The sequence below is a fragment of the Varroa destructor genome, unplaced genomic scaffold, assembly GCF_002443255.2.
Source record: "Varroa destructor unplaced genomic scaffold, Vdes_3.0 BEIS01000007.1, whole genome shotgun sequence".
Taxonomy (NCBI): Eukaryota; Metazoa; Arthropoda; class Arachnida; order Mesostigmata; family Varroidae; genus Varroa; species Varroa destructor.
In genome coordinates, this window is record NW_019211460.1 from 12,474,489 (window position 1) to 12,486,008 (window position 11,520).

Sequence of the window (11,520 nt, forward strand, 5' to 3'; positions counted from 1 at the left end):
TTTACGTTTGGTACTGCTTCTGTTTAGACGGCTGGCCTCAGCACGAAACGGAGTGCGTCTACACGCAATTTTGAATCTGACGCGCCCTTACGTTTTTTGATATCATGGAGACGCCACTATGATGATGCAGTTGGTTTTTACCACATGATGACTGTAACGGTTGCTATTTACTTCCGGTTCGCAGTTGATCTCGATTCACTCGGCTTAGATGATTCAAATTATAGCCCCATATAATCTCTAGAGCACTCTCTTCACAATATACAGGGACTAACTATCATCAAAACAACGAACCTGCGGTACGTAGCGTATTTTTCAGCCGGTCGTGCGCTGCCAACAAGTGCCGAAACTGGAAATACGACCGAGCCCCTTCCATGATTAGTACATACCTCGCCTGATTTACGCCATTGGTTGGGTGGCATACTCATGAAAACGATTCACGAAGATGATAGAGCACTTGAGTAAGGTAAAATTCGAGTACGGCTTTTACTGTCACGGTTTTTTTGTGCGTCGACTTCAATTTTTGGGCGGAACCTTGGATCAAGCCCGACTCTGCATGCTTCCTATTACCTGGTACTTCTTAATAACGTACGTCACCATTTCTCATTTCTTTGTATTTTTGAATACTCAAAATGTTTACTCTTTACCTAACACTTGAAAAACAACTTCGAAAACAGGGGTAGACATATAAACATTTCTTTGGACCTGATAGAGCAATACAATATGGTACACGACTGAACGATGATTCACTGTGCTAAAAGCCACTATATAGTCGGCGGTGTTCTTGAAAATTTGTGGTTCAAACCCATTTTATTGCTCCAAATAGGTATTGACTCATTTTGAGGATACCCTATCCTCTTTGTTTGACGTTGTAAGTTTGATACTGATTCTTACCGCAATAACAACCGTAATGAATGAGCTGCAATGTCACCAAGTGCCCGCAAGTCGGAAAACCCAGGCTCGATTACCACCCGGACAGGGGGCCATTTACTAACATGCTATAGCTATAATAAAACATTACAATGACGACTGATGTAATCAACATGCACGTTTCTTTACATCTCTTTTAAGCGGATGCTTTTTTTTTAAGGTAGTGGGCGGCATTAGGCACCAAACCAATATTTTGACGAAGTGTCAGAAATACCACTTTTTATCTTCGTCTTATCTTACAAACTTATTATCGACCCATACAAACCTAAAAGGATTTGCTTAATTCAATCATTAGGCGCGCTAGGAACAAATCGTCTGGCCTCGATAATAATTTCGAATGACATTCGCTGGTAACAATTCGCTATTACGAAAGCTTTGGCCTCGCATGCGTGTTTATTCTAACACAACCATATGTATATATATATATATATAGAGAGAGAGAGAGAGAGTATAAAACTAATATATATAACTAATACATTTGAATGAGGTTGATGGTTAACATTATGACGCAATTTAATTGCACACGTTGGTTTTGTTAGTTTGTTTTTTTAAAACTAATTCTATCTTTTAGCTAGAACAGCTGAGTTGAACGGCACGATGATTGTGACCTTCCTTTGAAAGAATCGATTCAATCATCTTCATGAAATGAGCTTGCATTAAAGTCGTTGTCTGTTTGTTGATTTCTTCGGTTAAATCTAGCGTTGATTTTGCAAGACAAAAATAAACTCATGGCAGTGGATTCCAGAGTAGAATTCTTGCCTGTAGACAATCCCTCCCAATGTTACCTAATTTCATAATGTACTTTCGCACACCGCCGGGACGTTTTCAGTCAGGTGCCAATAGGTGCGGGTTACGTTAGGTTAATTATCTACGTTTGGTGAAGTCGACGTAGTATCTTTCGAAGAAACGTCGTTAGAAAATATGTCGTGCCTGATAACCCTAGCTCGTCGTTTACCCAGCGCGGTCAGTACTTGCTAAAAATGAAATAAACTGGTTTTGCTGTTTTCTGACCTTTATTTCGTCGCAGTAACGAAGACTTGACCGCTTACCAACTCACGTAGTGGCGGTACTGAACATCCGTTTGCAATCAGGGTGATATTACCCTTCTTCTCGCCATTGCAGACTTCACTAGCAAGCTTTTACAATCGTACCGCCGCAGAAAACAATCCCGTAGAACATGGCCGCAGGATGCCTCGAATAAATCGAACAGAACCAACACACTCGTCGGACACCTTCAATTAGGTACCCGTTGGACTTGGGCCGCAGCCGTCGGTTAAATGTAGTCATGCGTAACACTTCTTATTGAAACCCATAAACTAAAGTGTCTTCTCACCTGTCATACCGTGTCAAATAGTAGCTCAGGAAGATGAACACTTGAAAGATATTGAAGATTTGCTCTACTAATATCTAATGAATGGGATAAAGCGGAACGCATCAGACATATGGCCGCTTCTAAAATCGTTATTCCAGCATGAACATTGTTCTTTTCTAATAGAAAAGAAGATGCCCTATGGTATTTTTGGTCAGGAAATCACACATTCACATTGCCTACTAAATTGCCAAGGTTACTACCTGCTAACGCTTCACTGATAACCGAATCCTAGAGTAAATTTAGTACAACACATTAGCAACATTTCCATAAACTCATTTGCAATACAGAATTCTGTGTCTGTGGTAGAGAATGTCGAGAAAATCCCCTCGTTTTTTAAATCGTGATTAGATTTTACCATAACGTACGTGTGCGGAATTATGTGCTTTACATTCTTCACTGCGTTCTTCGAAAACATTTTGGTGTGTTATTAGACGAACCTGAGGGCTTCGTTCCGCCATTGATTGATTTATCTATTTCGTTATTATATTAAATTTGATATAAGCGATCGTATACGTCTACAGTTACCTGCTTGCAATCACCCTGTCTATTTGGTTCGGTACTTTTTAGCTCCTTTTTCGACCAACCCGCGTTAAGTTTAATCTAAATTTCATTTGAAAGGTAATAAAGTAAATAGTCCAGAATCACGTGGGATATCATTCGTAGCTTCACTGACCAATCGTGTTTTTGGCCATCTTCGGGCTGAACTATTGCGACTGAACTCATCGAGGCCTCTTATTCGATACCAAAAAATACGCCCAAGAATGGTTAGTTTGCTCAAACTAACGGTATGTTTTATGGAGTGGAAAAGCTCCTCTGGAGAGAATATATTTCTCTAGTTAGTTTCATCTCTAACGCAGACTGTTCCAACAAGGAACTTACAAACATTTATCCGTGCCCCCTGCGGGGTTGTTTTGAATGAGGGCGGATTTACATTTTTAGTAGTACAGATAGATTTTCTCATCCGCCGCAGTTCCTCTCGGTGCCTAAAGTGCCTGTTGTTTAAATGGTGTTTTTGATCTCTGCAAAGATAATACCGGAACACCAAATGAGATTTGGCTTAAGTAGATTTACATGCGATCAAACAGTCACCATCTCTAAAGGCTCAAGAAAGCCCTCAGTTCCTATCAGTGCTTCACAGAAACGTGTGTAAACAACATGAAAGCAGACCATTCTATCCATTTTAATTTTTAAACCGATTGAATCGTCAAATAGTATTCTGAGCTATAGGAAGATGACTTAAAAATGAAAACCTAGGAATAAGGTACTGTAACTGATGGCTAATTGACTGTCCAGATTAAAAGCCGCTCCTTTTTAAATTGCTTTATAGGTCAAAGTTGGGCCATCGTCTTAAAACATATTATACTTCGTATCTTAGTACTGAACTTGTATATCGAAGAAGTTAAGCAATGCTTGGTGTTTTTCACAGATAAACGTATGATCCTCATGAGTAATGATAGACGGATGTTGTATATGTGGACGCGTCGAATGGCGGCAGCCACTTTGCCTATTGCTAATAGTGATAATAATATGGACAACTAATTGATGATTTTGTTATATTTCAAGTTTTGTTAAATTATTTCCGTTACCTGATTCCGGAGCGGAATACGTCAGGTTATGGTACCGATGCCTAACAATATCATCATCATTTGGCATATGGCCATCACTAGCTGGCTACATACATGAAGAAATGCAACCGTTGTCTAAAGATGGCTTTGTTCAGGCAGGCCCCCGACACTATATTGCTGCAGGCCTTTACCAGGCATCAAAGATGATAAATCATTTCCTGCGTCTTCCATAAACTGGCCACCGAACCGCTGCTCTCTGAGTAAAACTCGTGACCTATCAACATCAACGGATATCTCCGACCGTAACAGCCATATTAACGGCTCGTGGTACAACTTGAACAAAGTAACGCACTGTATGGCTAAGAAGCAGATTCGTCGAAACGGCCCATGAGAGCATCCCTTTATTTCCCTAGAAGTAATCACCGTAATTTCGCATTAATATTAACTACTTTTTCTTTGAGCTCGTAGTTTTAGCAAGTGCGTGACAATATTAGATACTGGAGTAGAGCCAAAGCTTTTCTGTCATACGGAAGGGGCGTCCGATAGTAAGTTGAGACGCTCTTGTCCTAAAGGTAGCGCCTTGCACCTACATGCCGATACAGCTGAGATAGTTAATAATTGATGACGGTTATGTGAAAGAAGATGGGTGTAAATTCTGGAAGAGCTGGAGACTAATACAGATAAATATGTGCTTTTTTTATAATTGTATTACAAGCGCAGACAAGTATATATTTTACACTCGTACATATCCTAAACCCGAACTAGTCCGAATGGGTTGCGTCTGTGGTATGTGCTGACCTGCTGAAGAAAGATCTGTGACTTTATCCTGGGAAGGAGGAACATTGAGCACAGTCACGAATGCAGCGGGTCCTGTTGCAGTAGTGGGATGCGCTCGAGGACGACGAGGGGCTCGCTTGTTTGGGCCTGTTATAGCAAACTCATGGAAGGCGTCTCCAATGGTGTCAGGGTCCGGAAACACCTTAACCCGTTAGTCCGGTTTTCAAAACAACGAAATCCTACACGATACATGCGGGAAGATACGACGTTGATGTCAGGCTAGCGCTACATGAAGTCTAACCTATTAAGCGTTAGAGGGTACCGGGCGAGGGATGAGGACGATCCAACGGATAAACGTGGCCGAGTTATAACGACGCAAACATTTACTGAATAAACGTTTAGGATGATAGAAGCACAGAGCAAATGAGCGTAAAGCTCGTTCCTGCCAGCTAATGACAAAACTAAATTGGTCCGTATATATCTGTTAAATATATGGGTTAATCTATATATTTTATGTCTATTCTTAGTTATTCACTATTTTTACACTTAAATTTCTGTAAGAATCAACTATAACCAGGATCGTTATGACTCCTGATGCCCTTATCTACTTGCTATATAGTTTAGTCACATTGTGGCCTACAAAGCGGCTATTGTTGGTAAAGCTGTTATCCAATATTGTCTCACGACTAATTAGTATGTTATTGGTATACGTTGCTACATTGAAAGTAAAACCATATGCAATTTGCTAACATTATATACTTTTTGTACAAGCTCTATTCGATTTGAATATCTGTTGCAAGTCACACTTATTGAACAATGCTTGACGCGTGGCCTTACTACAGTTTTTACGTACGATGCGGTACTCATAATTCCTGCATGATCCATATCATTAATGCCATGTTAATTGGCATGCTGCAAAAATAAAGTTCTATGAAATACGCTTATGAGCAAAACATTGTCTTAATTCATTTTACCTATTGTATTTATCATCGGTTACGGTTTACGCGCCGGCTATATGAGCGACGTATAGGTCGACCTTTCTGTACACCTACTAATTTAAGGCGAGAGCCTTCGAACTTGAACGCTTCCCAGTTCGATACGGGCGGATAAACCTTATCAACAGTAGATTATCTAGATTGGTATAACGCAGAGGGCGTGAATCGACTGCTAATGCAGTGTGTTACTGCAACTGACAGATACGCGTACTTCATCAAACCACATTTTCTATTTAGTTTCCAGTTAAGCTAGCCCATAATGAAACTCGCAACGCAAAGTACGCACTAAATAGAAATCGAAGGTGTTGCTATACAAGAACGTATAAATTACTATGCATCGGTAGGCGGCCCTTATATCCAGGGCGTTACGCTAATAACAAACACCGGTCGTTTACCTTCCTCAAAAGTCGCTGCTGTGTTTCAGCTTGGTGAGCTCATTGGCTAATGTACACAACTGTGCTGTTATTTTGCCCACTGGTTGCCCCATCCGGAAGGAATCTGTCTCCCTTTAGCTGCCTGTTCTAATACTACTGATTATTTGATGAAGCTACTACTAGTATTAGTAAATAGCGCATCAAGGCTAAAACAGCTTCCGATTATGTCGCCTATATTTACTTTGCTCGCAAAGAGCTGTTTTCTTTTTATTCTATATGCCCTTATATGGCACGATGCAAAATAGGATAAAGGCTGGCTTTTCCTCGATTTTCCTTTCACGGGTTAGCGACGTTGTGGAACCCGGTTCTATTTCCACCGACCCGGGTTCCACAACGCGTCAAGACATTTACTCATACATAGCGCGTGTCTCTAATTGACCCATTTGTTGTACTACGCAGAACAACTGAAGCATATATATATATATTAAAAAATGTTGAAATTTGTACCACGGGGTCTTTATCGCTTACCCTTCAAGCTTGACATGGCTATTCTAACTATATCGCATCCCAATAAGTGTTTTCTTGGCTCTTGTAACGATCGGGTACTGTATAGGTCAAGCTCAAACGACTATAATTCGTTCTAGAAGCTTTATTCCTCGCTTCTATTCGAGTTCATTCGGGCTAATCTATAATCTTGCACTTCTACACTTTAATACAATCTTTTGAAAAATTCGGTAACCACATTATTCTAGTATCCCTAGGCACGCAGATAGGCTACGTAAGGATATAGGTTTTATTTGTTATAAAATACACGAGCACACGAAGTTGTTTATAGAGTCAATTAGTAGATCAGTTTCAAATGGTAATCTTTGATTATAGTTCTGAATTCTTCAAGATTGTTGGAACTCCTAATAAAAGGTTGTTTCACGCTGTCTCTTTTGGGCTATTTTAGGCAAATAGTTTTTATTTAGAAATTATTAAATATCAAATCATTATTTTTAGCAAAAAGCTGTCAACCTTAATAGCAAATGTACCGCTGTTCCTAAAACATAGGCGCATAATAAGGTTATACACAGCGCCTGTGTCTGGAAATAGTTCCATGAACACGGTACATTTACATTTTTTCTTAATTTTTTTAATCTGTGCTACACAGAAACCTCTTTTTGCACCACGCAATCCCTTCGTGTGAATACACACCTTATTTAATTCCTAGTTAGAGAAAATTTGCTCTAAAATGCTTGTCCACTATTGAGATCATGTTCTTTGTTTTTCAAAAATTGTTTGGTTGATAGTAGTATCAGAACCGCGCTAACTAATATTGACAGTAAAGGAGGCTAAAGTAGAATGTTATAGCCATAATCTTTTAAGGGTAATTTTGATTATCACGGTTTTGATTTCAAAAACCCAATATTTTTTCCAAAAATAGACACACCAAACCGTGAAAAATATGGAGATGTAATAATATATTTATACCCCCATTTTGCTGTAAAACATTCTATTTAATTTTTGTTTTGCTTACAGACGTTCGTACATGTCCCCGGTAGATCTTGAGGGCAAACATGCAGTGTCCAACGACGTACGCAATCCTGCGGAATGTAAAGTTAACCTACATGCGTTCGACCGTAACCTCCCACGCGATTTTTTCTAAAGATACATATTCTAATTTAGGAGTCTTTTAATATAAAACAAAAGCAAAGAGTTATTTGTATTGAGAACAAGGTTCGTTTAAAATAGCGTCAGGCAATAAACTTTTTACGGATTTCCGTTTCTTTGGTTGCAGATATGCTAAGATACAAGTAACGGAAGAAACAACTTTAAAAACTACCTCGGTGACGATCAAATTCTGTGCAGCTTTTCAGAGGGTTGAGTTATATACGACAACGTACTGCCTCTGCCATGCAGTGTTATGTTTAACAAATGTTTAAAGTGTGGTAGGAAACAACTGCGTTCATCTTTACTTGTCGTACTGCTAACTTCTAAATTAGGTGTCAACCAAGACTAGACACAGCACATAGGTCGCCTATAAGTTTAAACTATGTCGTAGTAGTATGGCCCCCTGAGACAAACTTATTTGCCTAAGACTGTTTAGAACACAATACCTTTCCAGTCCGCTTCGTTTACCCTGTTGACGGCATTTTATTGTTGCCTCAATTCGGGTAACTTTATAAGCTTAGCACCTTGAAACAGCTAGCTTTCGTGAGGAACCAGTAACAAAGAAATGTCAACAGTCAAAGTTGAACTTGGTGGTGCGCTACAACTTGATTGTTTCATAAACTTAATACCCAATCGGATAACCACTTACTTCACTACAGTTAAATTCTTCTTTCTAAAGTCCAGCTACCACATCGAGTGATTTTGATAGCGTGTGCCCAGATAAAGACCTTGTTTTTTTAGGAACCCAACAAAGAGCCTTGATTTCTCGACGGCGTACAGCGATTTTCCCGCCAACCGCAATTAAACTTAAGTAATAGTCTCTGCGCCTCCAATAAGGATCTTTGTACAAATCATACACAAACACGCAGTTCATAACAGTTCAATAGGTAGGATCTTTGTTTCGGCGTACACGTAGCGTGGTAGAAGCTGACCCAGCGGCTCCCGCTTAAGCTAGCGGGTTGACGGAAGAGGATTTCGCATGATCAAGTAGCAATAACAATTAACAATGCCCTTTCTTCGTTACCAAACAAAACCTATCACATTTTCATGCTAGAAAAAAAATGGAGCAATCGCATAAGGATGACACCGCCTGGTTGAGAAAAGCGTCATCAAGAACGCAAAAATGGCAAAAATCCTGCATTATTCTTATGGCAACGTATCATGCTTATACTACATGGTTTTAGTTGGATTTTACATGTTCCTCACGTGTACTTATTCACTCTCCTTTTGCACAGTTCGTTCCGATTTACACTTACGTGATTCAACATAATTATTTTCATACACGGTATGCTACGTAACACTATCCTGATACTTTCCGCGGCCTAATTTGATTTGTTTAGCTTAAATCCGAATTTCCTGCAGCTGCCCAACGTCCGAGTTGCGCTACTCCGAGGCCCTATTTCAACGATTTCTTGCAAATCACTTTACTGCAATTGTTATGTTAGAATCCGTCTGTCATCCTGTTGCACTAGAGCCATTGCTCTATTTTTCGACATTTTTAGATGAGAATGACCTCAGCCTCATAAATTATACGTAAATATGAAGTGGCTCAAATAATAAAGCTACTGTTACGTTGTTCCTATTAGGTAGAAGTCGATTAATGACAAAAGTTTTAGGACAAAGGAGTGTTTAACAACGCTGCTTAAAAACAGGGTGCACTTCTTTTGTAGAGTAAGGCTTTCGTTTATAATATTGAAATATATACATGTATGAATATAATATCTAAAAAATCCAAGGAATTTAACAATTAAGAGCAGAGGCTACCAGTTGAAAGTCTAATTGGTTTTTGCTAAATTTGCTAGAAATTTCTAAATAGGGGATATGTTGAAAGAATTTGACCTATTTCGCTCACGTGTAGTTTATCGCAGAAGACTTCACACTTTTGTTCGCTTGACCATAAGTATAAACTAATAATATGTTCTAGTTATATTTGTAGTTATATAAAATGACACATTTGTTTGATACCATATGACTAGGCTCACGAGTTGTACGTTCACGAAGAACGAATCCGTTACGCGGGGCGTTATTCTTTGGCAGCGACGAGGTGCTACATATATTTGTGCCTGATAACTAAAACACAAATATATCAATAATGACTTTACGTTTATCATCTAAATAGTTGGAAGCAACTGTTGAACTTTATAATATATAATTAACTGATAAATTAGCTTTCTTGCGCTTGTCGAATTCCCGAATCGCTTTTGCCAGTAGCCGTAGCGCATAGGCGTAGTTTTTTAGACCATTTGTATAACGGTTGATTCATTAACTCATTGATTTAATTGCTCCACGATTCTGCAGACGTTGGACTACCTTAACAATAGCCTTTAACACCCTGTATCATGAGTATTTTCTAAAGCCAGTAGATAAGCACGTATTAGCAGGATCCAGTTTGGCGAGACAAACGTGTAGAGGCAATTCCCGCTCCTACTAAAAAAAAAACAGATAATCTTATCGGTCACACGAGTTGAGCAAAGCATTCACCCTACCCAGCTTATTTCTGTTCGCCAAATCGCATAATGACAGAGTCGTTTATATGACCCCTTCATCTTTGATGCCTGGATCATGGTGTACCTGGAACAGAGCGCTAATATTCACAAACTAGGAACTCAATCTAACCAAATGATCAATGATTCTTCTGTTCGCCTTTTCCCCCTATCACAGAGCATTTGTTACCCGGCTATGGGCGAACAACGTTTAACTTTGTAAAGCTTCTTGATATATGACAATTTATTATCTGAAATATAAAAAAATTTTAGTGATGTTGACACGACACCCGCTAATTCAAACTACTATTTTTTTAGCAGATATTCGTCGTTTTTCCTAAATCGGGAACCTTCACTTATTCAAGGTGGCGCAGTTAACGATCCCGTACGGTCACGTAGTCAAGCGTCATTCGGTCCTGGATGTGATCGTAAGTCTTTTATCTGTCAAAAATGAGTCCATTTTGCAGAACTTCATCAAAAAGAACATAGCAGAGTATACGACTAGAGATCGACAAGCCTATAAAAAATCAACTTCTCGGCCGAACGGAAGCAAAGTCCTGTTCGGGGGGTCAGCTTGTTTTGGGATAGTGTTATGGCTGGTAATAGTTTCTTACACATCCATAGATGCCTGCCTCAGTGATATCAGCGTGCACGCTAGTTTCGATCTTGGTTTGGAACATCGCTGATTATACGGCACAGCTGTTAAATGGGAAGAGATGGTTACATTTGGCCAGCACGCCTACTTATACCTGCTATCACGCTAAAATACTGCTATCACGCCGTGATCAGGCAAAATTGAAGGGCACCTAATAATAATTTGTCCGATTGAAAGAGCATTAACAACAGAACGAAAAATTGTGGGCCTGTCTCGTTATAAGCCCACCATGACTGGGGCAATAGTTGGATGTATCAATATCGTAATACATTAATATACAATAAATAATACGTGAAGACTTCATGACATCCCCCAACAGTAGCAAAGTGATGAAGGCTAAGCTAATCAATACTACAAAGCTTAACGCAAAAGAGTGACTACTTACCATGCGTAAAAGCTGTCTTTAAACGTACGAAATGCTAGAAAACAGTGCTTACCAACCGTTTATTAACTGTACACACAAATAATAAGGCGAACAGCTTTTTAGAGAACACTCGACGCGGAAAAAGATTATGATCGCGTATGACTGCTATCATAAAAATCAAGAAAAATTATTTTTTTTACACTGAATGGAAGAGTTATGGCGCGTCGGGATTTTTCAAGAAAAAAAAACAGTAAAAGAATGGTTATGCCGGCACACGGGAGCTTAAAAAGTACACTTTCACTCTTTTATTAGTTGATAAAGTGAGACTGTCTTTTTGTCCCTCTTGCCATATATA

The 11,520-nt window shown here is 39.3% G+C and overlaps 2 long non-coding RNA genes across 2 annotated transcripts; one reads left to right on the forward strand and one right to left on the reverse strand.

Annotated features, from left to right (window-relative positions):
• The first annotated feature begins 361 nt into the window (after nt 1–361).
• Nucleotides 362–11,033, forward strand: LOC111254856 (uncharacterized). Its single transcript, XR_002675239.2, has 4 exons — nt 362–585; nt 7,532–7,605; nt 7,791–7,941; nt 10,468–11,033. It is a non-coding gene; the product is annotated as an uncharacterized LOC111254856 (long non-coding RNA).
• LOC147754334 (uncharacterized) lies at nt 1,312–6,341 on the reverse strand. Its single transcript, XR_015317182.1, has 3 exons — nt 4,663–6,341; nt 3,886–4,273; nt 1,312–3,318 (listed from the first exon to the last, which is right to left on the reverse strand). It is a non-coding gene; the product is annotated as an uncharacterized LOC147754334 (long non-coding RNA).
• Nucleotides 11,034–11,520: the final 487 nt, after the last annotated feature.